This window comes from Terrapene carolina, unplaced genomic scaffold (assembly GCF_002925995.2).
Source record: "Terrapene carolina triunguis isolate 2854851 unplaced genomic scaffold, T_m_triunguis-2.0 Scaffold926, whole genome shotgun sequence".
Taxonomy (NCBI): Eukaryota; Metazoa; Chordata; order Testudines; family Emydidae; genus Terrapene; species Terrapene triunguis.
The window spans coordinates 4575227-4582788 of record NW_020665277.1 but is presented as its reverse complement, the minus strand read 5'-3'; the positions used below and the strand labels follow the sequence as shown (position 1 = coordinate 4582788).

Sequence of the window (7562 nt, the reverse complement as noted above, 5' to 3'; positions counted from 1 at the left end):
ATCGGGTGGCAGCTCCCAAGGGGGTTTCTGTGATCCAACCCGTCACACATGGGATCAGTAACGACTCCCGCAGAGCAGATAAGAGCTTGGATCTTAAGGGCTCACCTGAAAGATGGTCACAGCAGGCTACATGGAATAGTTTATCTACTGTACCTGAGAAGATGATTTTATGACTCCAGGGAATCTGAACTGAAGCCATATCTTGAGGCATATACCTCCTCTCCCAAAATATACATTAATACCCTCCCCCAGCATAGACATATTCATGGAATAGAAAACTTTCCCCTCACGTCACCAGCACAAGGAGAAAAGGTGCTGTGAGGCTGGAATGCTGCCATTGTGTTATCTCTGCTAGTAAATATTTGTTTGAAAGAGAGTGACTCAATGAATCCTGGGTGGGGGCCTTATCAATCAGATCAATTCGGCATGGACAAAGTCTAAATTTTTTCCTTCGGTAAATATGCATTTTTTTAAACTGATGTGTGTGTTTCCAACATCCTTTTGATGGTTGTTCTATGTGAAAAAGTATTCCAAAGTAAAATAAAGTTACACTGATCCAGTCTATCAAAAATGTAAATTGAGCGTACAAAACCCACATTCACATCTGTAATGTGTCAGATTAATTAAATTGATCCTGATATAATGAATTAGTCTTTATTCAGGCGAAGTTTCCACTGACTTAAATGAGTGTTACTTGAGAAAGGATTTCAGGATTGGGCTCTTTGTGATGGTCTTTCAAGGTCATGGAGAAACAAAAGTTAAATTATGTTCTATATTTCATCCAAAAAATGACATGAGAACATTAAGGTTGCATAGCAAAGCTCTCCACAGTTAGGAAATGCCAAAGTTAAGATTGAACGTTCAACTTTAATTCTATCATCTTGTGTTGTATGCATTACAGTATGGGGCTAGTTCCACAAGAGGAGATAGGTGCCAACATCGAGGCACCATGGGGATCCTCAAAATTCTTGCTCAGCTGCTGCCATCTAACCTTGGAGGCACCTTAAGTTCCTACATATCTATATTTCCACTGTTAAATTCCCAAGTCACTTAATTTTCTGCTAGTGAGCATACCCACAGCTGCCTCAGGCACCGTGTGCTTAGACTATCTCACACTTAAGCCCCAGTGGGATACTCAAATTAGGCATCTGTCTATCTACCCTGTGGGATGCAACACAGTATGCATAATCAGAGCATGCCTGACCCCACATAAAACAGCCAGGCTGGGGGAGGAGATGGCAGCCTCCCTTATAACCTTTAGCCAAGTGGTTGAGGAACTCACCCAGGATGTGGGAGACCCAGACTCATTTCCCTCCTCTGCCTGATGTGGAGAAGGGATTTAAACTTGGGGTGTTCCTCTAGTTAGCTGAGTGCCCCAACCACTGGACTATAGAGTCAGTCTGACATGCTCTCTGACCCAATACATAGTTAATTATGTATACAACGTGGTATAACTTTAACAGGGGAAACGGAGAGAGAGACACTCAGCCAGTGGTTAGGGCACTCTCCTGAGAAGTGGAAGACCCAAGTTCATATCTATTCTCCATAGCAGGTAGATGGGGGAATTGAACCTGGATTTCCCACCTGCTGGTTGAGGGTCCTAACTACTGGGCTAAAGATAAGAGGACTACTGCTGCTACTGCCTCCTGCCCCCAACATTTCATGTAAAAAACAACTGAGGTGCCTAACTCCAGGAGAAGATTCACAGCTGAGAATCCCAGCAGAGATAGGCACCCAGCTCCTTGCAAGGCTAGGGCTTAGCGCGCTCCCCTTTCCTTGGCATTTCCTATTGGCTAACTTGGCAGCACCCTGCTCATCATGTTGGTTTTTGTGGATCCTATTCTGAGGCACCCAACTCTCCCCATGCATTATATAGGAAGCCTAGGTGCTTAACTTAGGTCTGTGGATTGCACTGGGTGACAAGGCACCTACAAGCTAGGCATTGCAGTGCTAAGCACTGCAATAACTAAGTCCCTTTGTGATTCTAGCCCATAGTCCTTAATTATGTGTTCACAGTTATATATGTGAATGTCAGCTGTGACCGCTGAATTTTCAGCTTACACTGGGTCAGTGTAAACTAGAGTATTTCTTCACTTTAGAAAACAATCAAAATGATATTAAAATGAAGAACCACATGTTTATTTGAGAATTAATTAAAGGCTGTATATTGTTATCATGATGCATATGCACAAGGAACTGGAATTTCCTGACTTTGAGAGACCATTTTTAATATAGTTTTCAGGTATGAAATTGCCTTGGAGGGGTGGGTAGTAAATAAAAAATATGGAAAATAGAAAAAATACTAAAAGAAGGAACTTCAATCTCCAGGACATTAAAGCTCTGCTGGTTTGCAAAATTGACAATAGCATGTGTATATGCTATAAACTGGAATCTATAAACTCTATCGCTCACATTTGAGGAGGTCGGCAAGAATGAGGCCTTCACCTGCAAATCGTATGAAGTGCAGAGCACCTACATGCACATCTACAAAGGGTACAGTAGCTGTCTCTAATCTCTTACAGTTTACGAGGTCTGGAGGGACTGAACCAAGAACTCTGTGGAAGTATTTCCTCACCCCACATGTCTACCTGCAGTATTCCTTTCACATACTCTAAGTTAGGCATGCATACATACAGAACACAGCCTTCCTTAGTTGCCCATGCTGAACTTAGCAAAAAAAAATTCAATTGCTCCGCATGCAATTTTCAAAGTATCATAACTTGATCGAATCATAACCAGATTTCACCAGAACACTCAAAAGCTCTTCTCCTCAATGACAGCTGTTTCTCTGACAAATTTTAATGTTTTACCCCAGTCAGAAGAGTTACAACCATTTTTTTTATAATGGAAAAAGAATATTACACACACACACACACACACTCTCTCTCTCTTCTCTTATTCAACCATTATTACTTACACTTTCAAAAGAAAAGACAAAAAAATCACCTTTGCACAGAGATGAAGTCTGGGGAATTTTAACCTAAAATGTAAACTTTTTTGAAAGTTGCGACTGAAAACGAGGTGTTAGACTGGGAACTGTGATGCACACCTTAATGAGAGCAATCATATCAGTTATCTAGGATCACAATTAGTGCCACATTTAGGGCCCAACACTTTAGTCCTTAATTAGGCTGCTTTAAGGTGAGTTTTTCATGTATAAAGATACACATTATGCCCTGCTCATTTTTTACTGTTTCTGATGTTATTCCTGCTAAGCCTTTTGTATGGAAAGTCTTTTTTCATAGTTATTAGGAAGCATATAAAAAAAATAAAATGTCCTTTCCACAATGAGTTAGCTAAAATTTTTAAGAATTGCCTAATTGATTGACAAAGATTAAAGTCAATGGTACTTAGGCTCCTAAGTAACATAGGCACATCTGAAAATCATACTGTTTTACTTTTCTAACCTTACTTTTGATAGTATTAAATCTCCATCAGGTGACAAAATGTAAACTGGAACATCTACTGAAACAGTAGGTTATCCATCCACTGTAAATCTTGCGTGTCATACAAAGGTTCAGGAATCTTCAGCTATTAGTCCTAATCAAAGGATTTGTCAGTCATCTTCAGTTTATCAAAAGTGAAGGGAAAGTGACGTTTTAATGGTAAACTCATCAATGTATAAAAAGTAAAGTATGAACTCGTGACACAAAAACATCTGAGTCACTTACCAGAAGTCACGTATACAAACTGAAGACATACTGTGCATCTGTTTTCATGTTATTAATGGCAGAAGATGCTATGTTGTTTTTCATAATTTTATTATGGTAACTATTACAATGTGGAACATATTTCTTTAAGGAGACCCTCCAGGGAGCTCTTCAAAATGTCTGAATTGACAGTACATTAACATCTATCGTAAATATTTTGACAGTTGTGTCAAAAGGGAAATTTCTTGTTCCAAAGGAATGTCAGGAACTTGAGCTGAAGGTCTTTTAGATTTATTTAGTGCACCCTATATCCTGGGAAAGAAAGCATGAATGAACAACCACACGAATTAGGCAGTGGATTTCAATCTCAGTTTTGATTCCAGCTTTGTTTTGTCTCCGGAGTGGGAGTTGTACTTTCTGAAGTTATGAAAATTAAACCAAGAATTGACAAGAAGTTACCAGCCACTCTCACTGGCTATTATATCCTGATATCCCAGGTAGTATATTTGGCTGCACTCAAAAGGCAATCCTCTAACCACATCTGTGATTAAACGAAGAGTGGATTCATTTTGCAAAGAAAGCGAATAGAATCAGATAACATAGTGCTGCATAAATCAGGCCTTTTAATAATATGAGCTCTGGTGGGGATTTTTGTTTTATTTGGGATTTTTGTTTTTTAATATGTGAAGAATCCCAAATCAAACTGCTCTCCGAGGAAAGCTTACCCCCCCCCCATCCCTTAAATGGTATTTGCTCTGTTCATCTGTCTGTATGGTGTCTTTTTGGGGACTTTCCGTAACAGGGATTGCTTTATCCTATTGATGGATAGTTTTGTATGTGACGATTTTGTAATCTCTGCTACTTACTTTTAAATAGTTGCTATTTGTGTAATTATTTAAAAGGAATAATTTAAATTAATTGGAAAAATAAAGGGAGACAGGTCCTTTATAACTGTATGGCTTTGATGTCTGCCTGTCTGGTTTGTTGAGAATGGGTAACATTGAAATGGATCCACCACTAAAAAAAAGTTAGTTTAGAAGGACATCGACAATTAAATAAATTAAATTTTTACACAGTTAACAGACACATTTGTACTTCAGACACAGGATTAATTTTACCACCAAATCTAATCCTGAATGTCACACTGAATCCTTGGGGCTTAGAAGCTGCCATTGCATAATAATTATATGACTAAAATACTTCTGATTATTATTGCACTGAATTTTGCACTTCCTTGTTATCTTCAGGAGGGGAAAATGCATCTCTGGAATGGCCAGTATATTATAGGTCACCAAAGCAGTTTACATATGTCTAATACTCCTGAAACAAAATGATTGGCAGTAAAGAACACCTTATTTAAAAGGTATAATTTTTTCTATTGTTCCTTGATCAGCATTTTAAAAATCAGATGACAAAAGTGTTCTAAACTGCAAATATCTTAATAGAGCACAGTTAATTTTTGTGTAGACTGATACTGTAAAATCCACAAGATTTTAGAGAACTGAATAAAATACTTACATACAGTAGTTCTGGAGAGAATGCCCTCTCTTCCTAGAGTGGGTCTGTGAGGATGCAGCAGTTACTTCAACTTTCTGATTTCCAGCTGGAGCAAACTGGGCCTTTTCCCTATTTATCAGTTTCTTTGCATACACTTAGGCTCCAGACACTCTGCAGACCAACGCTTCAGCCTATCTGAGACACAAACTTCCCACACAGCCCTTCCTAGGGTCAAAGCAAGGGCAGCTGCAAGTCCACATAAATCAAATAATAACTGTATCATCAGGGACAGAGGCCACTGGGAGTCTCACGTCATATTTTCCCAGAGTTCTCTCTAGGCAGCTTACTAAATATTTTGCTTTCTTGATAGAGTTTGACATTCTCCTAATTTAATTGCTTAACACTGGCATCTCTGCACATTAATAGATAACATACGTTGCTTAGTAAGAGAGCACTGTAATAGTATTATTTTAACATATATAAGTGCCATAATAAATTGAATTTGGAAACTTTATGTGAGGCCAGTGTCTCTAAACTATGTAAACATTAAACTTTTTCTACATATTTTAATTTTAACATACTGTGCTGCTGTATTGTACAGGAAGATTAATCCATATCTCCACTACACATTGGCTATAGTTTTGCCATTTGTTTGTAAGCACTTAGGCAGCTGTTATGGCTGTGTATTTTATAATTTGAACATACCTAGAATTCTACAACTCAGGATCACTCAGGATCCCAACAGCACATAATTCTGATGTGCACACCTCCGGAATGGGCTCCAGAGAAGTTTATGAAATCTCTGTATGTGGGTCTTTTGTAGTGATTTTCTATTGTTTCTTTTCATTTATAAAACGTTGCATAATCTGGCCCTTGGCATTCTTAACTGCCCATGAAGAAGTTAGTGCTACTTTTTTCATTAAATTAACCAGAATAATTTGTGCTACATTGTATTATGCACACTTTTGTAGTACGGTGCTGTTCTGTATTCTAGCATATTGCATTGTAGTTGAGCAGTCTTAGAGAACAGTTGCTTAGCTATATTTCTTTATACCAATTTCACTTTTGTAAAAGAACTCAAAGCTCCTCCATTCTGAAAGATTTTTGTTGATTTAGCTATTACAGCAATGGGCTTTCGGGACTTCCTAGGGTACAATTTAAGACTTTTGGGATTCAGGGCCTTCTCTCATGAAGCATCATGATTATCCCTGCCTGATATGATGTTGAGGAAGCATCAGATGGTTTAAATTTGGACTCAGGTCACATTTCATATTTGCCCCTGGTTTTACTGACATTTCACATTTACAACAGCAGTTTTTGATGTTACCACAGGATTAGCTGCTCATTTCTATACTTTTTTTTTGCTATGACAAAGCCACAACTTTTCTCATTTTTTGCTATAGATTGTTCACAAGAACCAGTCAATCTTGATAGCATATCTTAGTTCCCAACACAGCAAATTAATTCAAACAAACAAATCAAAATAATCATATGAGGCAAATAATCAGTATAAACTGATTACAAATTGTTTAGCAATAAGGCATAGCTCAGGTTTGAAAACACTATTAACCCTATCTGGTCGACAGCATGATGACAAAGGAAATCACCCAATTCAGTGAGCATGCTTTGCTTGACTGGGAAGGTTTACTTCATTTGACTTATATATTCAGGCTCCAGAGATTGATAGAACACTTTGTGTATGTCAGGAGCTGGAGTCTGGAAATACCACAGTACAATGTATGGAAGGCACATGTAAGTTCATATTCAAGAATAATCAGCTGTGATGATGCTGTGAGTCTGACCTGAAAGACCCTCTTATATTTGTCATGCCACACTACTTTAGCAACCTCATTTCATTCATTAGCATCATTGTGGCCCCTTCTACAGGCCATCCTATGTGGTGAAGATGTCTCTATCTTTTCAATGGTCTAAGAAATGTGATGAGCGTCTTCTGGAGTCTGAGCTCAGCAGACAGCTTGTACAGAAAGTTGCTGTTCCTAAATCCTGTTTTATGTTCCAAGCCTAGCATCAATTAGAACCATAGAATTCAGAACTCTTATGGGTTCGAGTTCTCAGGAGATCTTGTCTATAAATGGTTTGGAATTCAAATAGTTAAAGGAAATCATATCTGTTCCAGCTGGATCTTTTCTGCATAACTGACCCTTCCTGCTTGATCTGGCATTGGATTGTTTATGCCACGTCAGTAATTAACCACTATCAACCTCATTAATGAAACATAAACCACCTCTTTTGCTCATTTATAAAGCACTTGTCAAACAAAATTTAAACAAAGGGCAGAATCTCAGAAAAGTAATAGTCCTTTAAAAGCTACTGAGACTTTGATTGCAAATTACTGTGGTCACTTTTTGTTGTTTTTCATTAAAAATAAAATAGAAATTATGGAGTCATCTATTG

General features: G+C 38.1%; 1 protein-coding gene across 8 annotated transcripts in view; it reads right to left on the bottom strand.

Moving 5' to 3' along the window:
* LOC112113064 (bile acid receptor-like) overlaps window positions 1-5419 on the bottom strand; it is a 20003-nt gene extending 14584 nt beyond the window's left edge. For 2 of the 8 annotated variants that reach the window (XM_024209228.3, XM_024209227.3), the window contains exon 1: window positions 5169-5419. The gene's annotated coding sequence lies outside the window, so the exon portion shown is untranslated. Of the gene's footprint in view, window positions 1-105; window positions 123-153; window positions 521-5168 lie in introns of those variants that run through there. The other 6 variants (XM_024209230.3, XM_024209232.3, XM_024209229.3 and 3 more) reach the window with 4 other exon arrangements.
* Window positions 5420-7562: the final 2143 nt, after the last annotated feature.